Source organism: Diadema antillarum, unplaced genomic scaffold, assembly GCF_040938485.1.
Source record: "Diadema antillarum isolate AM-2024a unplaced genomic scaffold, OU_Dant_1.0 seq00000711_RagTag, whole genome shotgun sequence".
Classification (NCBI taxonomy): domain Eukaryota; kingdom Metazoa; phylum Echinodermata; class Echinoidea; order Diadematoida; family Diadematidae; genus Diadema; species Diadema antillarum.
In genome coordinates, this window is record NW_027271615.1 from 82,893 (window position 1) to 107,001 (window position 24,109).

Sequence of the window (24,109 nt, forward strand, 5' to 3'; positions counted from 1 at the left end):
AATAGTTGAGTTAGAGGTATTTTATGACATGATAGTTACAATACATTATCGTACCCTATGATGAATAAGGTCTTTCTACCAACGTACTTCTCTGTCCGTTTCTGTCTCTCTCTTTCTCTTTCTCTCTCGATATATATGTATATATATATGTATATATATATGAGTATATGAATATAAGAACGACCCAAGTCCATGGAAGATCATTTCGAGTAAACCAAAAAAAAAAACTTCATATCTTTCTTATTTGTCCAATAATATTTTATTTAACTCTAATGGGAAGGCAACATTGTATATACAAATTAGAACATATATTATTATGACAATTAACATTTACATTAATTGTGGAGAGGCCATTTTGTGTGGTGGACTTGGGTCGTTCTTTGATTCATATGGACTTGGGTCGTTCTTTAATTCATATACATGATATTCTGCTATAGAGATGGGAGAAGGATGAGAGAGGGCGCTATTATATGAATGTAAGGATGACCCAAGTCCTTCATTCTTACATTAATATAAGATTTAACTCATTCATTTCAGGCTTTTCCGGGGGTAATTAGGATTTATCATTTATACACAAGATGAGTCCATGCATAAGCTACAATTTCCCATGTCAAACTGAATTTGGCCAAAAATTGGACTTGGGTCGTTCTTATATTCATATGCAGGGAGAATGCAGTTTTTCTACTGGCTACACTATTATACAGAACATAGAGTAAAAGATGCATTTTTTTTTCTTTTTATATCATCATGACTGCTTCGGGGACAGTTGTTGTGCGTATACGGGTGCATAGTAGAACATCGTACTTATTGAACAATGTGTGCATGTCTATGAGAGCATGCACGGGCGCACGTGCGCACTTGTGTGTACACATCATGTACTAGTAGTCAGAGTGTGAGGTACATTGTGCTGGTTGGGTGCGTAGTTTTTTAGCCGGGATACGGATGGGTGCTGTGCTCCACTCACTTCCCCGAACAGTCAGAGCGGGCACGGGTGAGGGAGGGTTGATGGGCGAAAAAATGTGGATATCTGTTGGATCTCCCTGAGGGCAATTTTAGACCTATGTGTGTGTTTGTTTATTTTTTTTTCTAATATTTCATTTCTGTATCCATGTCTACACATTGTATCTGCATGTTTTTAGGAATATTTTACTGTATATATATATGTGCTTTGTAAGAAGCGAATAAAGAATATAATAATAATATACCCATATATATATATATATATATATATATATATATACCTAATGATGTAGAGTGGATGTTTTCATACATGAAGAAAGAAAGAAAAAAATAGTGGAAAAACAGTTCCGCGTTTTTACCCATTGGGCTAATTAAGCACTCATTCAAGTATCAATGATCGCCAAACAGATCTGAAACGATGCAGACAAAATGTGTATAATGACGATTAAATCTTTAATAGCAGGTCTGTCTTTTGGTGTTATGTTTGCTTTCTGCCTTGCTTTTAGCATCCTGTTGGTCATTTCATTTCTATTTATAAATTTAAAACGGAGGAACGTGTCAGGACGAGGTCAACACGTACTCGTGTCAGTGTTCACTTGGTTATGGCGGGTCGAACTGTCAAACGGGTAGGTTGGGATCCAATAATGGTGGATTAGAGCTAATTCACCAGAGAGCTGAATTTACGGCTATCCCTCTGCAACTACAGTATCTAGAGACTGTATGTTCATGGGATGTTAAAAAAAGCATGCGTCACCATCTTTCATCATCGTTTGTTCCCGTTAGATAGATTCCATAGTAATTGCGGCAGCAGTAATCAGTAGGATTGTCACAAATGAAATTATAGAAATACAAATATAAACACACAATATTACACATACCATCTAGGCATACAACGCACAAAATATTGTGCCGAAAGTACCATTCTCTGACGTCAGCAATACAGAAAGAGTTTGCAGCAACCACTGGCTGCTACCTATTTCTTCTAATCCCTCCTTGCAGCAAGCCCGAGCTAGAATGCTCGAAAAGGCTGCTGGCTAAAGTAGACTACTTGTTGAATCGATTACGGATGTCAGGCCCTCAGTTTTTATTCAGATAGAGTATGCAGTCAATCTGCACCGGAACTTATTCTTTCTCTTTCTTGAACACCGCTTACATGAACAATTTGAAATCTCACAGAGATACTGATTTATATGAAGAAAACAAACACTTTTATTAACATGTTATTATTCTTCATACACATATAGCTCGCTTGGTGACCAATGTAATATATCATAAGCAGATTTTCTTCTTTTTTTGTTTAGGTTAACCACATCACGGTGCTGAGGTCATTATCATTTAATGGTGTAGTACATATCCACGGTATTAATGATTTACATAGGAAGAACAAACTACACCAATTTTTTACTATAACCATAGTTATCAGTTTCTCTAAATTCCAATTTTTTAGTTATATCTGTACTGAATCAGTCTATCCCTGTAAAATCTTGAAAATATAATTATCATAACTAGATTTTGAAGTAACTTTTCATCTGATCGAAATTGTCAATTTTGAATACATGTAATGCCCTCAAAGCGTGTGATTTGGACCACGTTTATACACCATTGTGTGAGGGCATCAAACGGAAGTCATAGTCATCCACAACACATACTTTTTAAACCTTTGTTTTCATTATTTCTGTGTGACCGTGCATCATAAACCAACATACGTTCGCTAAAAAGGGATTCTTAGTTGAAGGCAGATAACAAAAGACGCCTGAGCTCTGAAATGATGCACAACATGCGGCCTTTCCAAATCCACCTTATGAAAAGAACCTACACACCTTTGACAAGTGTTTATTAAGAAAAAGAGGCTCTGAGGTCTAGAGGCTACTGGCGGTTTGTGCAAATAATGGGTATATAACAAACAAACAAACAAATGTGACCGTGTACCTCAAAACGAACATAAAGTCGCACATACTGATTTTGCGTGAGGACTGAAAATAAGTAAAATGGGTCAACCTGGCCGAACTTGACTTTTTCATATTTTCTGAAAGAGCGGGTCTTCTTTTACAATATGCTAAAATTTGGTATCATAAAACGGGCAGGAAAGTGTGTTTTTTTTAGCAGTTTATCTCAAACATTTTTGGTAGAATAGTGTGATTAGGTGTGTCTTTAGACTCCCTTTTTCATTTCTGAAAAACCTTGTCCACACTCTTCACTTTCAAGTCTAATAACTTTTGAAAGGATAGTGCTACTGCTTTGAAAGTTGGCATTAATTATGGACAGAATGTGTTAATGAGGCATGCTTAATTTCAGTTTAATTTGATAATTCCTTCATTGTTGTTACTCTGGTGGTTCACTTCCTATTTTTTTTTGTCCCATTCATCGCACAGCCAGCACGGTTTGGTAAAGATTAAGCGCTCGAATAGACGCTGCACTTCAGAGCCTCTTTTTTCAGTTCACACTTTTCCTGAGTTTGTGCTGTCTTTCCAATATTTAGATAGGTTAGGAGAGTCCATTTGATTTGAGTTATACATCATTTTAAAGCTTAAAGTCTGCTCTTTCAGAATATGGTCTTAACCAAAAATTCATATCTGGCGACTTTTTTTTTGTTTTGAGGTGCAGGGTCACAAATGTAAAACTCCGGGGGAACCCCACTGCAGCAGGAATCATCAGATCAAGCTGAAAATTTTCACTCTCAAGCAATACATTCCATTTATGGCTAACACTAACTTTTTGGGGGCCGTTTAGCAATGTTTTAATTTCATTTCGTTTTATTTATTCCCAAAACATTTTGATTAATACAAAAAAATACAGCAATTTTATGATTAACAAACAATGAAGTGTGATGCACTTTTGCCCATTACAATTTTGTAAATGTTAGAAATGGAGGGGACTGCGTTCAAGGCAGCAGCCTCCTCTTTTCAAAATAGAGAGGGAAGCAAAGTGTGTGAAGTGTTTTAAAAATACCTGCTAATAACACATTATTAGAAGAATTGCTCATTGTTTTGAGTCCTCCAATAAAACTTTGGTGTACCATTTTTGTTGTTGTTGTTTTGAAATGCACGGTCACTTCTGTCCCCTCACTTTTTGATAAAAGAACCTAAAACCTTCTTGATAAAAGAATATTAAAAACAATTTTAATATTTCACAAAAGCCTGTCTTTAATACGCAGCTGAAATATTCCTTTATAATATTTAACTCTTCACATATTTAATCGGCATGAAATAATCACAACTAAACTATATCATTATTTCCATAAACAATAATGAAGTTACAAGTATCTGTAGTAGAACAAAAAAACAGGTCATAAACAATATCCCAAGAATTATTGCTAAAATACATATATGTACGCGATGTACAAGGAAAGGGAAAATGAAATAAAATTATTGTAAGACTCGTTACTCCGAAGGTCCGCTATTCCAAAACGCTTAAATTCCTGTACTTACATGTTCGTTAATCTCAAAATAAAAGAGGGTTCCATAATCCGGAAATTGCCGAGGTTCGCTATTCCGAGGATTTTTAATCTGAAAATGAGGAAAGGTTCGTTACTCCAAAGGTCCGTTAATCCGAAAATTTAATATGGTTCGTCGATCCGACAATTAAACGAAAGTGTGTTCTGATAACGAATCTACTAAATTTTATATCAATCTTCTCCTCTCTATCTCCCTTTCTCTGCCTCAGTACTTCTCCCTATTTATATAATAATGATATGTGTGTGTGTGTATGTGTGTGTGTGTGTGTGTGTGTGTGTGTGTGTGGACAGAGACACAGAGAGAGAAAGAGAGAGAATGAGACGGACAAAAAAATCGGCTGAAAAAAGAAATTGAATGCTGCTGATTCGACAACCTGTTTGACTAGATTTTCAGTGCTCTTTCAGATGTGTTGTCTTTGTTGAAGTGAAAGCGTTTTTAGGACTCGGTTATCACGTCATCCTGTCCACACTGTTAAAATAGTTCACTCTTATCAAATATATGACATTACACTGACAGTGCATTTTGATTATCCTAAAACGAATAAACAGTGATCACGGATCGGATAGGTCCCATTCATGTGAGTAATGCTACATAACACACTTTAATGCCAGTGTCAATTGTCTTTATTATTCCGATAGCTCTCCCGAGGATGTTCGTCACAGACCACAAAAACCAGCGGATTCTTGTTGCTGACACTGAAATATTCGAATTCACCGTATTTATCACACTGACGGAACGACCACGCGACGTAGCGTATGACACACAAAACAAGAAGCTTTATTGGTCCTACAACTCTGGCGTTTGGCGCTCCTGTATGCAGGACAAGGATGAAGAAAAAGTTACCGACAATGGTAGAGTATGACACTGTAATTATCCAATGCGTACACAAACACACACACACACACACACACACACACACACACACACAAACACACACACAAACACACATACACGCGGATGGTATAAAAAACGAAATCCCTCTACACTGCATAATACTGAGACATGGCATGAAATACATCTTTCAAGAAAAAGTCGAGAAATGTACATCACCAAACCTACTTTAAGTGGTTTTGTTATATAAAATAAATGACTAACAAATGCTTAACAAAATAACAAATACTCAAAACCATTCGCCGAGTTCAAATAAGTTTAAAGAGACTTCCAAAAGAAAAAAAACACATCAAACATCTGCCATCTAAAATCACCTTTTCATATCCACCCACAACCTGTTTCCCAATTTTGCATGGCTTGTTCTTGCGGATAGAATAAAAGAACGAAAGGATTTATGGTTTTCATTATTCTCCTTAAAGGAGTTAGGATTGAAGATTTCGCAACTGTACTCTGCAAGAAATCATCTGACATTCCACTCTATAAAAAAATTCCCTCGTGATAACTCAACCAGGCATTTTGCTTATAATGATATGAAAATCGGTATCAAAATTACGGAAAAGGTACTACACACACACACACACACACAAAAAAAAAAAAACCTACTGCAAATAGATGAGAGAAAATACAATGGGACGCATGTAATCTTAACCGGAGTTGTGTAACATCACATTATGATAAGTTTAATTTTGTAGTTTTATTCAAGTCACAATCCTATGTCACAGGTCTCGGTCAATTAAAAAAGCTGAAGATGTATTGGAGGGGGTCTATGACACACTGCGCCTTTGAATTAGTATAAACAGAGTTTAGAAGACATACGAGTAGGCGCCGTGTGTCAAGGGCAGTTTATTCCTTGTGATTGGTATAAACTTAGAAGAGATTAACGTACTAGACGTGTCAGTACACATACGAGACACAGGGCAACTCATGATTATGTTAACATCACATTAGTTTATTTCTAAATAGTAGACCCAAAGACAAATGGCTGTCACAAATGGGATATCAATTTGTCTTTACTGTGGACTGAGGTAGTTTGTGTGTGTGTGTGTGTGTGTGTGTGTGTGTGTGTGTGTGTAGTATATACAAATACATTCCACACTAATAGTCTAATGGGATTTCTGAAAAAGGGCTCTCTAAAATGGTGTCAGAGGCATTTTTGAGTAAAAGTTGGGAACCGGTCTCTTCTTCCTAATTTGAGTATGCTGAATCCGAAAAATCCGGCTCCCAAGCGAAATTAACCGATCTTGACCATCTTATTTGCATAAACAAAATGGCTGCCAAGCTACAGAAATTATCAGTTTCAGATACGCATTTTCTAGCAATTCTTTGCAAACAAGCTGGAAAAAAGTGATTTGAAATGTTTGTAAAGAGAATAGAATTACCAATTTATAGGACATAAACATTTCTCAGGTGGTGGAAAGTATATTTTATTCATAATTATGCAAATTAGGACTGAAATACGCAGATAAATAAATAAATATATATATATATATATATACACTAACACTGGAAGAGTAATTTTGACATTTTTTATTTCTTAAGAGGCAAATTAAATACTAAATATGTAGACTTTAAGGTTTTGAGGGTCAGGAAAACTCCGGTTCCCAAGCGAAATTCATCGATCTTGACCATCTAATTTGCATTAAAAAAATGGCTGCCCAGCCACAGAAATTGTCAGTTTCGGACACGGATTTTCTAGAAATTCTTTGCAAACGAGCTGAAAAAACAAGTGATTTGATATTTTGTACATATAATAGAAGTAGCAATGTGAGGGATAAACGTTTCTCAGATGGTAAATAGTATATTCTATTCATAATCATGCAGATTAGTACTGCAATATGCAGATAAATATATATTAACACTGGAAGAGCAATTGTTACAATATTTTTCTTAAAAGGCAAGGTAAATACTAAATATGTAAAGTTTAAGGTTTTGAGGGTTAGGAAAACTCCGGTTCCCAAGCAAAATTCACCGATCTTGACCATCTAATTTGCATAAACAAAATGGCTGCCCAGCCACAGAAATTGTGAATTTCAGACACGCATTTTCTAAATTTTTTTTTGTTTTTTTGTAACCAAGCTGGAAAAAAAGTGATTTGAAATCTATGTACATAGAATGGAATTAGCGACTTGAGGGATAAACGTTTTTCAGGTGGTAAATAATATATTTCTTTCATATTATGCAAATTAGTACTGCAATATGCAGATAAATATATACTAACACTGGACAATTTTTTAATATTTTTTTTTTCTTGAGAGGGAAATTAAGAACACCAGATATATACACTTGAAGGTTTTGAGGGCTAGATGAAATCAGAATCCCTTCTCAGTGGTATCAAAATAAATGCAAATACATGTATTGTAATTGAGTATATGAATATAAGAACGACCCAAGTCCAATTTTTGGCCAAATTCAGTTTGACATGGGAAATTGTAGCTTATGCATGGACTCATCTTGTGTATAAATGATAAATCCTAATTACCCCCAGAAGTGCCTGAAATAAATGAGTTAAATCTTATATGAATGTAAGAATGAAGGACTTGGGTCATTCTTACATTCATATCATAGCGCCCTCTCTCGTCCTTCTCTCATCTCTATAGCAGAATATCATGTATATGAATCAAAGAACGACCCAAGTCCATATAAATCAAAGAACGACCCAAGTCCATATGAATCAAAGAACGACCCAAGTCCATCACACAAAATGGCGTCTCCACAATTAATGTTAATGTTAATTGTCATAATGATATAAAAAATGTTCTGATTTGTATATACAATGTTGCCTTCCCATCACAGTTAAATAGAATATTATTGGACAAACAAAAAAGATATGAAGTTTTTTTTTAGTTTACTCGAAATGGTCTTCCATGGACTTGGGTCGTCTTATATTCATATACTCAATTGGTATGCAAATTATATGTAGGCTTCATGAGTTTTATGCGCATGCAGTTCATTCAATAGCCTATATACCCTGGTAAAATTTTATTTTTCAAATCCTCTAAAATGGTCCTTTTGGATTCGTTTAAAGAATTCAAGTTAGGAACCCGATTCTTAACCAAAGGTGATTGCGCTTGGGCAAAAAACAAACAAACAAACAAACAAATAAACAAAAACGGGTCTTTTTCAAGCGAATGAACTTTAACATTTAACTTGCATAATACATACAAAATAGCTGCAATATTACCAGAAGAATTGTTAATATCATGAAAAATATTTTTAGTACATCGATAATCGCAAAATGAATTGATGAAAACTCTCTCTACGCGGATCATGACTCAACTTTGTATGGGTGGGGGGGGGGGGGGGAATGTCATCGAACCATGCCATTTTATTCATATGCAACATCCATTATTGTATTGTTCCAATATGCAAATCTGTAGCATTAGCACGAAAATTCTATTTCCCAGTTAATAACCAGAGCATGGTAATCATATATATGTATATATATATATATATATATATATGACAATGTATAGATTATTACATATGATTATACATAGCAAACATTCGTCTATAGGTTGAAATGGGAAAGGTGGTTTTATTCTACTTTCTCTTATGAAGCGTTTTTTTTTTTGTTGCAACGAAAAATACCTTTAATGTCACAACAGACAATACTGATGCCCCAATGGATAAACAAAATTATGTTGCAAGTACGTTAGATGAAGTTATATATATATATATAACTGGAGAAGGATCCATTGGAAAGTAAAGTTTGTAGAATAGCCGCGATCACACACTGGCAAAAGATCAAGAAGTTTAAGATCGCGATCTCCGAGATCTCAAAAGGCGCGGCCAAATTGGCAAATTATCGAAAAGTTTCAGATCGCAATCTTTAAGATCTTGAACTTTTTCAAGTGAGTGTGACTGCAAACTTTCCGCGAAACTTTCCACTACAGCTAGGGATATTTCATTTTATAATGCTGTCCTCTCCAAACTTCTCGATCTCTTGCCAGTGTGACCGGACAATAAAAGATCGTGAAGACTTCGCGATCTTAAACTTTGCGATCTTTTGCCACTTTGACCGCGCCTTATCATGATAAACTTAAATAACGATGTTAGAATAGCAGTGAGGGAGAAGAAATGGACCCCCCCCCCAAAAAAAAAAAAATAGACGTGTGGCACACATCTACCTATATTAGATCCTTCTACATCTGTTATAAGAATGTAACTTAGTCAACTTCTAAGACAGTTCGAACTCTGAAATTGCATCGGCCAGTGCAATCTGCGAAATAAGGGATTTAAACCTTCCTGTTCATTTTGGTTTTTGTTTTCAGTATGCTTGGATAACATGCCGCCAGTGATAACCACCAAGTATGATGCATTTCAATTTATTCTTAACTGGACGACGCAATGCTCCCTTGTGTGTCTGATTTCTGATATATCTCACCAGGTGTGATTCAGATCATAGAAATGACATTCTTAGCAATCAGGCCTCTATGGCTTTAAGGGCCAGTGGATTGTAAGAACTAAGGAATAATGAATAATCATTAGAAACCATGTTACATACAGAAGATTCCACTTCATATCAGACGTAAATGGTCGCAATTTTGCCTCTCATTATATTTTTTATGAAGTATAGTTTTTGAATATCCACATTGTCACTTGAATTTCTGCCCAAGAATTAGGATATAGATCTTTTCATGGAGGACCTGGGTTTTCCACCACCTTGCGAACATGAAGTTACTTTTGTTCCCTTGAGAGATAACATCGATCAGAAAGCTACCTTATAGAGGCCTTCTTCCGTAGAATCTATGCTGGAGTTGTGCTTTTTCTGCCAGACTGATACTGACATTAGCACTCTTATTAAAGCAAGTGATCAATGACTCACAATCATCAAGGATGCTGCTTGTACGAGAAGAAAACTAAAGGGTTCCAAGACCATGGTTGTTATCAGTCGTCTTTATAAGAATAAAGTTATATTCGATTCAAAAGATGGATCACACAAGCTCGTTTGGCACAAAATATGTTCCGCCATTTTACCGACAAAAGTATACTGAACGCTCGAGAAGCAGTCCAACGACAACACTCCAGTATTTTAAAAAAAAAGATAAAAAGGAAGAAAATCCTCCTCACTGTGCCAGACCTGATCTTTTGTTCACCAGTAGACAATTGATGGGAACGTTTTGATCTGGTCTACAGCCTGTACAACTGATATATCTAGCTCCAATCCTGCAAAGTTGCCTTGAGGTGATTTCATGTGCATGCGAAAGCATTGCAGAACATTTCGATGCAAATGTCACAAATTAGGCCTAAGATGTACAGCAATGTGTGCATGTTAGCAACAATGTGATGATGCAAACCTTGCATGAATGTAGATCAATTTTGCTCGATTGAGAAATAGACTTTGGACTCAGATTATGTTTCTTTTCAGCCAAAATATAAAGGTGTTGATGACTAGAATTACAAAATTCATCCTTCGTTTCTGTTTCCGACACTGTCCGAGATACCAGGATTGTTCTTACAATTTTTTTTTTGTCTTGAGCCTGCAGAGTGGGTGAAGAGATAGATAAAAAAAACATAAATCATGACGAGATTTATGAAAGTTGCCACTTGATTTTAAATTCAACAGATTGAAAATAATTACAAACCAATCTATCCAATGAAAACGACAAAATACAGGGAAGGATAAAGCGACCTTGCACTAATCCATAGAGTGATTAGAGTAATATATAGTGATGTGATTGCTCGATAACTTTGATGGCAAGACCTTGTTTTGGTGGTAAATATGCATAGAAAATGGGTGAATATTTGCATAATTTATTATGCAAATGAGATAGATGTGTGTTGTTTAGTAGTTGCAGTTAATTTTTGCATCTCTTAATCACACCAGGAATCATTACCAGGTCTTGATATTGTTATAACTGTTATGAAACATATTCATATATTGCGGCAGTGCGTTGTAGAATCTCGAAACCTGCCTGGTGTACGGCCTCTTGAATATCAATTTGCAAACATATATCATTTTAGTGTCATTCAGTTCTTCTTTATTGATTGATTCCAGAACTTGATTTGCTTGTTACTTCGGACTCTGACGACATCATTATGGACAACGTGTTTGCCCAATATCTTAGCTGTATTTTAGTACGCCAAGGTACATTTTGATAGCAAGACTTTGTTTTAGGGAATATATCCATAGAAATGGCCAACTATTTGTATAATTTATATGCAAATTAGATTATTAGGGTATTTCTAATGAGTGTTTTTTTTTTCTTGCATCTCCTTTATCACAAAAGAATCATCAACTTACGTCTTGATATTATAACTATAATGATTCAGATTCATACATAGCTGCAATGACGGTATGCGGTAATGCATTACTGTATCAGCGGCAACTCCTAATTTGCATATTTCACTTCTTAATTTGCATATATAAGTGAAAATTATGAACAAATGATGACCTAGCTATTGTCTTTGCACCTTAATTTCTCAAATTATTACTATTTCTGCATGTCTAGGGAGATTTTATGAAAATTATATCGAAACACCTTAAAAAGCAATGAACTGGTGGCCATTTTGTTTATGCAAATTAGATGCTCTTAGACTCAAAATTCCGCTTGAGAACCGGAATTTTTGGATTCAGCGTACTTCAATTATATAAAATAGACCGGTTCCCAACTTTTACTAAAAAATGCCTCTAACAGTCATATTTTCATCAAATCCCACTAGACTATAAGGCTGAGGGAGATCTTCTGATATTTATGATTTTTGACCATTTATGTGCTTTTTACCAATTTATGTGCTGCCTACCTATTTGTCCAAAATATTGGAGATAGCAATACGTGATCAAATGTATGCATATTTAAATTGTATAAGCTTCTTGCAAATTGTCAATCATGGTTTAGAACATTATAGTCTATACCGCCACCCGTTAAACTGAAATTACATAAAAATAATATACGCGATAAAATGAACCAAAAACATGTCATTGTATGTGTTTTCTCAGATAAACGCGAAGCCTTTGAGATTATTCCAGACAATTCTATGGTGTGGTCGGAATTGCAATCGTGAATATTTTGAATGTCAAATCAGGTATACCGCACGGGTTTATAATATATATATATATATTTTTTTTTTTTTTTTTTTTTTTTTTTGGGGGGGGGAGTGCATTTCATGAAGCGATTTGGTCAGTTAGCTCTTTTCGGGTCTCATAAGTACCTTTATTATGGGGGGGGGGGGGCTAGTCCTTGCGAAGGTGAAGACTAACACGGGTACACATCACTAGTCCGACACCCACGAGCCGAGTCATACATCCCACGAGTCATACAGCCCATGAGGTATACATCTCACGAGTCATACAGCCCATGAGGTATACAGCTCACGAGTCATACAGCCCATGAGGTAAAAAGCTCACGAGTCATACAGGCCATTAGTTCGACACTATAGCTATTAACAAGAACCATGAGGCCGACACATAAAGCCCCGTTTTGTATCTGTCGAACTCGTGGACTGTTTTTATACCTATTGTCGAACTCATGGGCTTAATGATTTTTTGCTCAGTGCCCACACATGGGCTGTATGACCCGAGAGCTGTATGACTCATCGACCTGTTTTCAATATCGAACTCGTGGGCTCTATGACTCGTGGATTTCGGTCTAGTGAGATGACCCCGACTAATACATATCCAATATACATTATGTTGATTTTTAATATGATCAAATCTAAGCTAATCTATTATGTGACCGTGCATCACAAAACGAACAAAAAGTCGCACCCCTTGATTTTACGTGAGGACTCAAAAAGATGAAACCGGTAAACCAAGTCAATATTGGCTTTTTCATATTTTCTGAAAAACTTACCCTTCTTCTCCATCATTCATAAGCTTAGGATCAAAAAATGAACGGGAAAGTGCATTTTCAGCCGATTTTACAACCCTTTTTTTGTAGAGTAGTGAGATCAGGTATGTCTTAGAGGCCCCTTTTCATTTCTTGATGACCCTTCGCACACTCTTCACTTTCAAGTCTGGTAACTTCTGAAGGGATAAGACTACTGCTTTGAAATGTGGCATTAATCACGGACAAAATGTTTTAATAGAGTATATCTAATTGCAGCCTAATCAGCAGCGTTTGTTCCAGTCATCGTACAGCTAGCAGAGTTTGAAGAAGATTAAGCGCTTGAATAGACCCTGTACTTCAGAGCCTCTTATCTCAGTTCACACTTTTCCAGAGTGTTTCCAATATTTAGATTGGTTAGAAGAGTTCATTTCACTTGAGCTATACATCACTGTAAAGCTTAGAGTCTGCTCTTTCAGAATTTGCCCTTAACTAAAAAATCAGTGTCTAGCGATTTTTTTGTTGGTTTTGTGATGTAGGGTCACATATTGTCCATATCAGAAGGATGACACACTTCGTCATATGAAATAAAATATCAAAAAGCTCTAACTTCGATAACATTATGAATGTGTTCTAGGCAGCTCTATGGAAATGTGTAAAGATAAATGTTCCTCTTTACAATTAATCTCGTTATCTTTTTTTTTTTCTTTTACAAATTTATTTATTTCCTCTTCATTATACAACGTAACATACAAATCATGTTTTGTTTAACAAATTAACAACAACAACAACAACAATAAAAGATGGGTATCAAACTCTTCAACAATTGAACAATATCCTAAAGATACAGTCAGCTCTCGTTACAATAAACTCCTTGGGCTCAGCGAAACCACCGTGATCTTGTCACTTTTGGAACCTTGCCATATCCAGGGCGCAAATACCTCTGAATTGGAAAATTTTCAAACCCTGGGACCCCCAAAAAACTACCCCATCACGTCGGGGTTCTGCCATATGGATATTCTTTATAACGAGAGTCGACTGTATGTTCTTCTACAATGACCTAAAAAATATGTTCTACAGGGGACCATTTCTTATAATGAAAATTTAATTTGTTTGTTCGTTTTGCAATGTTGGATTCTATATATCGGATATTAATAATAAATGCTGTCAATCCATGAAATTTCACACCTGTATCTTTGCATCTCTGAATATATATGTACCTTTTGTACAACAATATTAAATGATTCAATAAATTCCTGAGGGGCCCTTTCCAGTCTTTGATGAATCCAAACATTACTCTAATTCTTGTACAATCCACTAATTTGACATGAAAGATCGTACCAATTTCATCCACAAATTTTTGAAGTAATTCTTTGGCAGCTTAATCTCGTTATCATATATGAGACATCCCAATCAATTAACGATTTATGTGCCCTCATTTAGTCAACTTCCTGGAATTTGCAGGGGCCTTCGACGCATATGATAACCATGACAAGTATCGCAAATTGTTACAGTATCGACTTGAAGGGAATCTAAGGGAGAGGTTCAGGGGATAACTCCAATGAGGACATTATTTTATTTGCAATGTTTTGATATTGCTATAATTATGTCGATGTGCTTTTCCCTCATCGATTTTTCTTGCTTACAGGTGCAAAATTATACTGTTCACATCATACATATATATTTACAAACATACATCTTTTCTTTAGCAAGAAATCCACAACACACATTTTCACTTAATATTATCAATAAAGATTCGAAGTCGGCGGTTAATGTGGAAGATGGTATCAAGTTGTATAACTCACTCCATCTGTGGTAAAATGAACTGTATTGTATCCTGATCTTTATATTGAACGTTCTTGAACAGGAATTATTTCTAATATTAACAAGCTGAATGCAAAAAAAAAAATACCACTTTATATAAAATCTTTATTCGGAAAACTCACTGGCAAGTTAATTAAGTTGCTGTCACAATATAAGTACTGGTGGAATATGTAAACTAAATCGATGTTTTGGCATCAAACTTTGGCTAACACTGTAATCTGTTGCTGTATTACCATACGTGTTCTATGATTTGTTCTGTTTCATAAAAAAAAAAAAAAAAAAAAAAAAAAAAACTTTTGATAAAGTCCTTGGTTGTTGTTTTTTGTGGTATTTTTAAATATTTCAAATATTATTTCAATTACCACTAACATAGGATGTAAAGAATGATTTTGCTCCCTTGTTCGTAAAACAAACAATAAGTAAAGTACACTAATACCCCAAACATAATTAACGATTTTATTCTCTTGTCAAGACAACTGCTTTGCTTTAATAAAACTAAAACATTGGCCGTCCGCAATCTTGGATGTATTACCGCCTGTTGCCAAATAAAGTAGACTGTTCTTCCCTTTACTATGTTTATACTTTTCAAACACAAGCTGAGAACAAAGAACTACTTATATAAACATGTTTTGAAGTCGGCACTATTATTGTTTAGATTCAGTTATTATCCTTGTTTACAATGTTGATCCAGGTATATCAATATTGGGAGAAGTAGTGAGTTTCATTTTCACGCAAGGCTATAATAATATATATTATACTCTCTAGCATGTATCAATTTTCTGTATGTTCGCTTACGCGATAATGGATAGTCTATCATTTTGATAGCTGGTACAACTTTCTTTGTTGGTCATTGTTGGTTTTTTGTATTTCTCTCTTTCTCTCTCTCTCTCTTTCCTTTGGCATTTATCAGCTCTCATGAAGTGTGTAATTTGGGGGACTCAATGCTTCTTCTCTTTCAAGAGCATATTTTCAAAATCACCGCTTTTCAATAAGTCCCTCTGTTCTAACCCTACTCCATCCATTCCAATGTCTCGTTTTATCTACCAACTCAATGGCATCTTATATCATGCCCTCCACCCCCCTCCCCCCCCCCAAAAAAAAGAGAAATAATAATGCAATATCTCTAATTTTCAAATTATTGCTGTTCTAGATACAAATTAGTGCATTTGAATGCGTGCAGATTCTGTCTATCAAGTTCATTCCAAACGTTTGTTCAAACAACTTAATAACCGTCAGAGCACACGATCTTCCTACTAACAAACAAGTCTGGTAATTTCATATGCAAGGAAACATAACAAATTACTACCTTTTTTTCAAAAAATATTCATCCCTCTAATACACTCTGATACACCCTACACGTCTTCGTGATGACTTCCTTTTAGCAGAAAATCTGAAGATATTCCTTGCCCATGGATCTATCCGACATCATAGACAAATTCAATTCAAATTCAAACTTTATTTTCTTTTTTTTTTCAACAGAATGTACAAGAAGCAATATGATAAATTTGGCATGCGAGTCGTCACGTTGAGAATATACATAGCCAGACAGGGATAACAACATGTTCATGAGTACACGATCAGTATAAAAAGATACATACACTCTACATACACTCTGCGAAAAAAAAGTAGAGTTACCCACTCAAAAGACTATGTTTGTATCATGTGGGTACCTCTGAGGGAAAGGGGGAAATAACGGGGGTGGAGTGAAAAGCTTACAAATACCAAGATTGCGAAAGAAAAGAAAAGCAAAAGTTTGAAAAAAAAGGAACAGGAAATAGGGAGAAGAGGAAGAGAGAGAGAGAAGAAAAATCTGAATTATTGTTATGCATACAACAATGGCCAAAGCCCACAGAGACTGTCAGCCAAGCATTTTCGAGAGTGATACAGTGTCGAGCTGCTTTCCAGCGGAACAGAGTGTAACCGTGGGGGTACAAAATATTATGCGTAACTCCTTGGCCAAACAAATGGTAATCATGCACCTCACAATTTTAAAAGCCATCATTAAAAAAAATACCACCACATAAAATTATTAGGATAAGTCGAAACCCGATTGTCTCAATCACAAAATGTTTCAAACATTTGATATCTAAGGTCTCCCTCCGCGAATCTATTCAAGTTTCACATCATGCACTTGCTGAACATACACACTCGGAGCTGCACTCCCATACCAAAAACAACGTATTGTTATGAAAACATCTCAATGCCATAATAATGGATAGCCTGATTTCCCTATTCAGGCCATTTGGTTATGACTAAAAAGCACTCTGCGTTCCAATCTACCTAAAACATTAAAACATTATTCAATCAAACCACCTTTTTTACCTCTCTTGAATAGCTGAAATCAGCATTGCTTTTCGGTTTTTTTTTATGTGTTTGGTTGTACTACTTATGCGTCTAATTTGTGCGCTTAGAAACACCAGTATAAAGTGCCATATAAATACAATTATCATTATCATTATTATTATTATCATTATTGCCTTGGTTTAACGGAAAAGTGACTATATGCGATTTGCGATATGTTCAATGTAGAAAAAAATAATTGAAGATGTTAAATGTCCTACAAAAAAGAAACAATTATGATGCCTGCAGTAAAATCCATCAACATAGTCGTATTAACGGCAACAAAAGTTTAATCATGGAGCTGTAGTTCCATGTTTTAATCCAATAAAGATCAAATCAAGTGTTATTGTTTGTTGATCATTTCATTTCATTTCCAGGCGGAGTACAAGCAATCGCTATAACTCAGTCACCAACGATGCTTTACATGATGTACAAGAACAATCTCACACAGATGTCAATTGATCCAGACGGGCAGGAGACGGATGTACTGGAACTCCCTGGCCCAAAGGCCCTTGCTTTTGTACTTTACAACGGGTAAAGATACCTTTCTGTTCATAGATCATCATTATATGGAGCTCTCTCTCTCTCTCTCTCTCTCTCTATCTTATTCTCTCTCTCTCTCTCTCGCTCAAAGGAGAAAATAGTACTGATGTATAATATCAAAAATATGGTGATATATCTTCCTCTTTCTCACACACAGATTTAACCGAAAGTAAGACGAATAAAAATGGGGAGACAAGTCTGCGAGTAGGCTATAAAAAATAATAAAAAAAAACATTCAAAGAAAGCAGGGATCTCACATTACTTACATACACACGCAATACCGATATTTAATTTAAGAACTACAAAACAGTTCATATCTTATGGATAAACTATCAAGATTGGTCAGGACTTGAAGGAATATGATCAGTTCTCCTTGGCGGGGTTCGATCTGTATAAGTTCATTTTCAATGAAATGGGATACATAAGTAAGGATACAAATCAGATGTTCCGACTCATTGGCCAATATTTCCAAACTAATGTTGAAAATCCGACATCTATTGGAATGTTCTTTTCAAGAAAGCTTATAAAGACAATGACTAAATGAAGCGGTTACCCCCCCCCCCCCTCCTCCCCCCCCCCCCACACACATACTCACACATACAAATAGTTCCTTTATTAGTTCATTACAATGTGTATTATTACAAATCTGACTCGTCACAGTGCACGTCTCACATATTTTCCATAGTTTATGTATCTTTGATATAAAACTCCCCAAGGTTATTTCTGAAAGCTTTTCACATATCCTGCAAAAAAGCCGAGAGACTAAGTCAGAAAAGCGGCATCTATTTTTGTCTGCACTTGCTTAACTTAAGGTGGCATTTGGTCTTCTGGAATGCCGTCTGTGAGTGTGCCTACTGTGTGACAATGAAAAGAAAAAGGGTATAATGTGCAAGTTATACCGCAGACATAGACTGCCATTACACAAGAACAAGAAAAACGTAAAAGTATTTGTGGTCTCCATTGTTCAATCAAATCATGTATGATACACCGAATCTATGGTGCTTGGGGAATGAGTACAAACACTACCTACACACTACACAAACACACACACACACAAACACACACACACACACACAATGACAGCAACATTAGTTTGCTCTATGTACATTCTCTTTCCAGCTTGTATGCAGACATGTTTAAGGAAGTACACATATTTCGTTTCCATAATCAAGTATCAGGAGTTTCATATATGACATTTTACATACATAATACACACATTCCCGTGTAGCAAAGGAAGCTTTGTGAAAACTTTGTCTGAACTATGCATTTGTTTTCAAATTTCTTATTTTCCAGTTATTGTTCCGATGTTTTTCCTTAAACTCCCTATATATTCAGGGGCATGCAGAGGCCGTTTTAAAAAGGAACAAACAAGCAAACAGAGCATCCTTAAGGAATGGCATTCAAAAAAGGCAGGAGCAGTTGAAGAAGTAATCATGATCAAACAATGTGTCTTTGATAAGCTAAATGTTATCTCCTTTTTGTCTTTCTTTCTATATAGCCTATGTTTCATATTCGGCACTGAAAACAACTATATCTGATGGTGGAAACGTAATTTATCAGTAACACACGGTGACCATGTGGAAGAATCTGTGTCTTTTTTTTTCTTTGCTGCAGGTCTGTGTACTGGACGATGAAATATACAGAAGGAATAAAGTGTAAAAGCCTTCAAGACGGAGCCGATTGTACTCCTCTGAAAACACCTGGTTACAACTTCATCACCGGCTTGTCCATCGACACATGTGAGTAAGATGTACAATGAATTGTTTTGAGTTATCTTTAGTGCAGTCATGCCTCAAAATTTAAGGGGCACTCCAAGTGATTTTTGTAATTTCACAGCGTACGTTAAATCCGTATTTACAGATGTATGGAATTTGTATTGTGGTCCTTGATCAGACAAACCGATGCTCTGTGGTTAGCTGCATGGTCAGGCAAACTCATGATCAATAGTGTGCTATATTAACAACCCTATTCAAACCGAACAGTCTGTAATATTCGTATTTACACCCCCGCCCTCCCCTCATGTTTGTTTTTTTTTGTGTGTGTGAATTCATTGAAACATGAAGGTCACTGTTATCTGCCACGTCGGGTAGGTGTCGGGATTTACGCATAAGATGTCATATGAAAGGGGAAAATGCATGTTAAGGCTCTCATTTCGTTTTTTTTTTTTTGTTGTTGTTGAAAAGATTGTCGAAAAGGCCTGAAAAACTTACTCAAAGTCTCCATTTCAGCGTGCAAATGAAAATTTGGTAGCACTACTGTCTATATTTGTAACTCAATCATGCATGAATTATGAAAAATGAGTTGAGCATCAGTAAAAGAAGAGAAGTGTATATTTCTATTCATGCACATATCATAAGGCAAATATAATATGATTATGATCGCAAAGAATTGCAATGAAACTCGGTTTCTCTTTTTTTTTTACTGAGACACGCTGTATAAATAACCGTTGTTTTTTTTTCGTCGCTAAATGCTCAAATGCAAGACATTGATTTGATATATTGAAGAGTGTATTTTTTAGCATATGAATACGCTTGATCATTAAATTTTGATGTCTGCACATAAGCATAACGTAAGAAAACCACATGGCATTAGAAATTAGACTCTCTTTATGTAGCAGAACATAGACAAACAGAAATAATTCATAGGGGTAAGCTGTTACACGTCAATAATGTTCAACTGATACGGAAAGTTGTTACAGAGCAACAACTTGACCCGGTATGTATTTTGAGAACTTGAACTTATAGCTTAATGATAACAGGTATACGTTAGTGTGCCAATAAACACTCAAACATCAGAATATTCTATATACCCTACCAAAAGACACCCAAGACACACTCCTTTAACTCACATGCCCATCATTAAGTGGAGATGAATGGTTTTGATGGAATAAGATAATATCGATCATTTTACAATTTTACAGAGACAGGGGAGACGTGTTTTGTGTTTTGAGTAATTTGTCCATAGGGTGTTCAGGCATGATTACATTCCCAAAGCAGAGATCGGTTGTTTTGATGTGATATAGCTTTAAAACGCCGTCTCTTCTTTAGATTTTGAGAAAATGATCATGTAACAACTTACCCGTGTAACAGCTAGGCCCGGCCTCCCCTAATACCAGTCTGTAGTGAAGTATGCCTTATCTTTGCATAAATCAAGATGTAATTGAATAATGAAATAATTTCTGATCTGCTTTACGTTAACTTATATAATGTAATTGATCATGCGGGTACATTTTGGTGTGCTGTTTATGAGAAAGATAACAAGAGCGCCTTCCAGCAATATTAACTAACTCGAAATCGCCCATTGTCTCACTTGTTTGCAACAGTATTATCATGTATCATTTACTGGCTGCCATGTTCTATACTGATGTGTGTGTGTGTGTGTGTGTGTGTGTGTGTGTGTGTGCGTGACAAAGATAAAGAAAATTGTTCTGGATTTTATAAAGGAGGAAAAGAAAATTGAGGTAAAAGCAGGTTAGCTCGGGTTTCATTTGCAATAATGGGAACACTTTAAGATTTTGTAGATATTGGTTTTTTTTATCCCCATTGTTGGCAGGGATAGGTGTCCAGATTGATGGTTTGAATTATACATTTTAATTATGTCATCATTAATCTTTCTTCCCCAACGTCAGACGTATGGTCAGTTTTGGCTTCTGACGTATCAATGTTTAGTAATCGGTATTTATATCAGCATTATGGTGGTCATTTTTTTTTTCTTTCCCATGTCAGACGTTTGGTCAGTTTTGGTTTTTGGTGTGTGTCTAGGAAACGGGTAACCATGACACGACATGTATACAGTGTGATTGGGTGTGTGAGTGTTTGTGTTTGTGGGGGGTGCGCGTGTGGTATGTTTTTTCTGTTGTTGTTGTTGTTGTTGTTGTTCTTGTTGTTTGCTGTTGTTGTTCTTGATGTTTTGTGTTTGTATGTGTATGTGTGTTTATGTGTGTTGAGGATCAGTTTCCGGGGTGTGTGTGTGTGTGTGTGGGGGGGGGGGGGGGATATGCCTGTAGAGAGAAGTGGGTGATGGGTGGGGTTAGGTAGATGTAGAGTAATGGTGTGCAAGTTAAGGGCATATAAACAGGAATACGATTTGTTTTGACAATAATATGCAAAAATAGTTGTTTTGTTTTGTACAGGGGGTAGCTTGGTAGGTTACAATTTTTTTTTCAGTTTATTGCAGGTTTTGAGAAATGCTGTATTCTCAAGGGAGTGTAAGGGAGTTTATGTAAGGAAGCGGATATTAAATAATTTGATCAAGCTGATCAAGATAGTTTTTTTTTTTCTCTAAGAGTTATGCTGAATTTGTTATAATTTTGGTATATAGTGTGTACTCTGAAAAAAAAAAAATGTATGTTAAAGGGTGTGTACAGTTCTGGTCGGGGTGAGGATTTAGCTTTTAACGTTTTGCGAGATATTCAGAAACCACTCTATGAGATGTCAAAGAGCCTGCAATTCTAAGGGGTATCAAAAGTTTATTTCCTTGATATTAATTGATTTCATTCAAATCATTCATAAATCGAACCATTCTGGGTGTAACATGAACAAAAAAGTTACAAATGGCAATTCGAATCACAAACAAATCCATTTGTCAATTTATACTACAAATAATCTCACTTCAACATAGATTACTCAATTATGAATCATTTGATGAAAATCGGGTCTGAAATGTCTGAGATATCCAAAAACAACGTGAAACAAAGAGATCCTAATAAAGGTGGGGCATGTCGCCTTTTATTATCATCACTTTTGGGGATATCTCGGCCATTTGAAAACCAATTTTCATCAAATAAACGTTGAATCCTTCTTAAAATCACACGCTCTTTCATATTTCATAAGAGGTTTCTCATTATCTCACTTAGGGATGTTCAAAACATGAATCCCCACCTCAACCACTGCTGTACAGTCCCTTTAAGAAGAGAAGGTGATTTAGCAGCATAATTTGTGTGTGTGTGTGTGTGTGTGTGTGTGTGTGTGTGTGTAATGAGGCAGATATGGATTGGCTTGTTTAGGTAGATCAAGATCTTTTTCTGAGAGTCATGCAGAATATCATGTCATATATCTCATATATAAACATGGTATGATTTGAACAAAATAAACCCAAAATATTATTGTACCGTATGTTGACAAAAAAAAAAACAACGATTTAGCAGCACAAGAAAGAATACAGCTGCTTATTTTTTGTTCATATTAATTTCGTTGTAAACATGGACCTGATATCGGATGAAATTCAAGTAAAGAATACCATACAAAAAAAAAAGTGTGTTTGAGTGGGTGGGGGGGGGGGGGGGTCAAACGTAGTGTTCGCAGGATTAGTACCCCCCTCCAGTGCATTCCTTCCTTTTCCTCGTGGTGTTCTCATGTGTCATTGCATACCGTGTTATTGACGAGAGGGCACAACCTAATTATACGACCCTATTTGATAGAGGAAGGAACGACCCTTTCTAAAAAAATAAATAGATAAATATAAGAAAAGAAAAACAAATAGCTATTGTACGTAATCATAAGGATGAGAACATAATTTTCTAACCAATAGAATGTTGTTGTTTTTTAACAAATGCTATGTATGTTTTTTTTTTATGTAGCCTTAACGCAACAGAAATTATTAACTGCAGAATATGGTATTGCATTGTGTCAAATTGAAAGACGACATCAAGATGGAACATTGTTTTTCAAATCACAGATTCAAGCTTATGCCTAATACCTACATAATAATGGTTGTTATTCAGCTCTAAAGAAACAAAGAGAGTAATTCCAAATTGACACAAATTAGCTTAGGAGGTGCTTCACATGAGGTATTTCAAAATTCTATTATTACCTCCACTAAAGGGGGAGATTATGTTTTTGTTTGTTTGTCCGTATGCAAAATAGCTCCAAAAGTTGGGAACGGATTTAAATAAAACTTGCAGGGAAGGTTGGGAATGACACAAGAAATAAAATGATTAAATTTTGGTAGTGATCCAGAAACTTTTATGGATCTTATAAAGGATTTTCGATACTTCGATAGGTAGGGTCAATGAACTTGGAAGTTCAAGCTGCAATTTTTTTTTTTTTAGCTTTTCATGCGCGCACTAAAGTGCGTGCTCTAGTTTCTGAAAGGGCGAGGCGCGCCACACAGTAGAGGCTTTATGACGTAACAAAGTTTTCTATGTTGGGAAATAGGGCATGCATTTTTCGGCATTCATACGTATGGGTTGAAATCACTGCTAACTTTGGAAGAGCAACATTATCGGTGGAAAGTAAATCCTTGGCGGACGTCTGCGCTCTCAGAGTGCTTTTCTGGTTTCGCATCTGAATCTTTGTATAATGGTTAATTAAAATGAAAATTGGTAGGGCT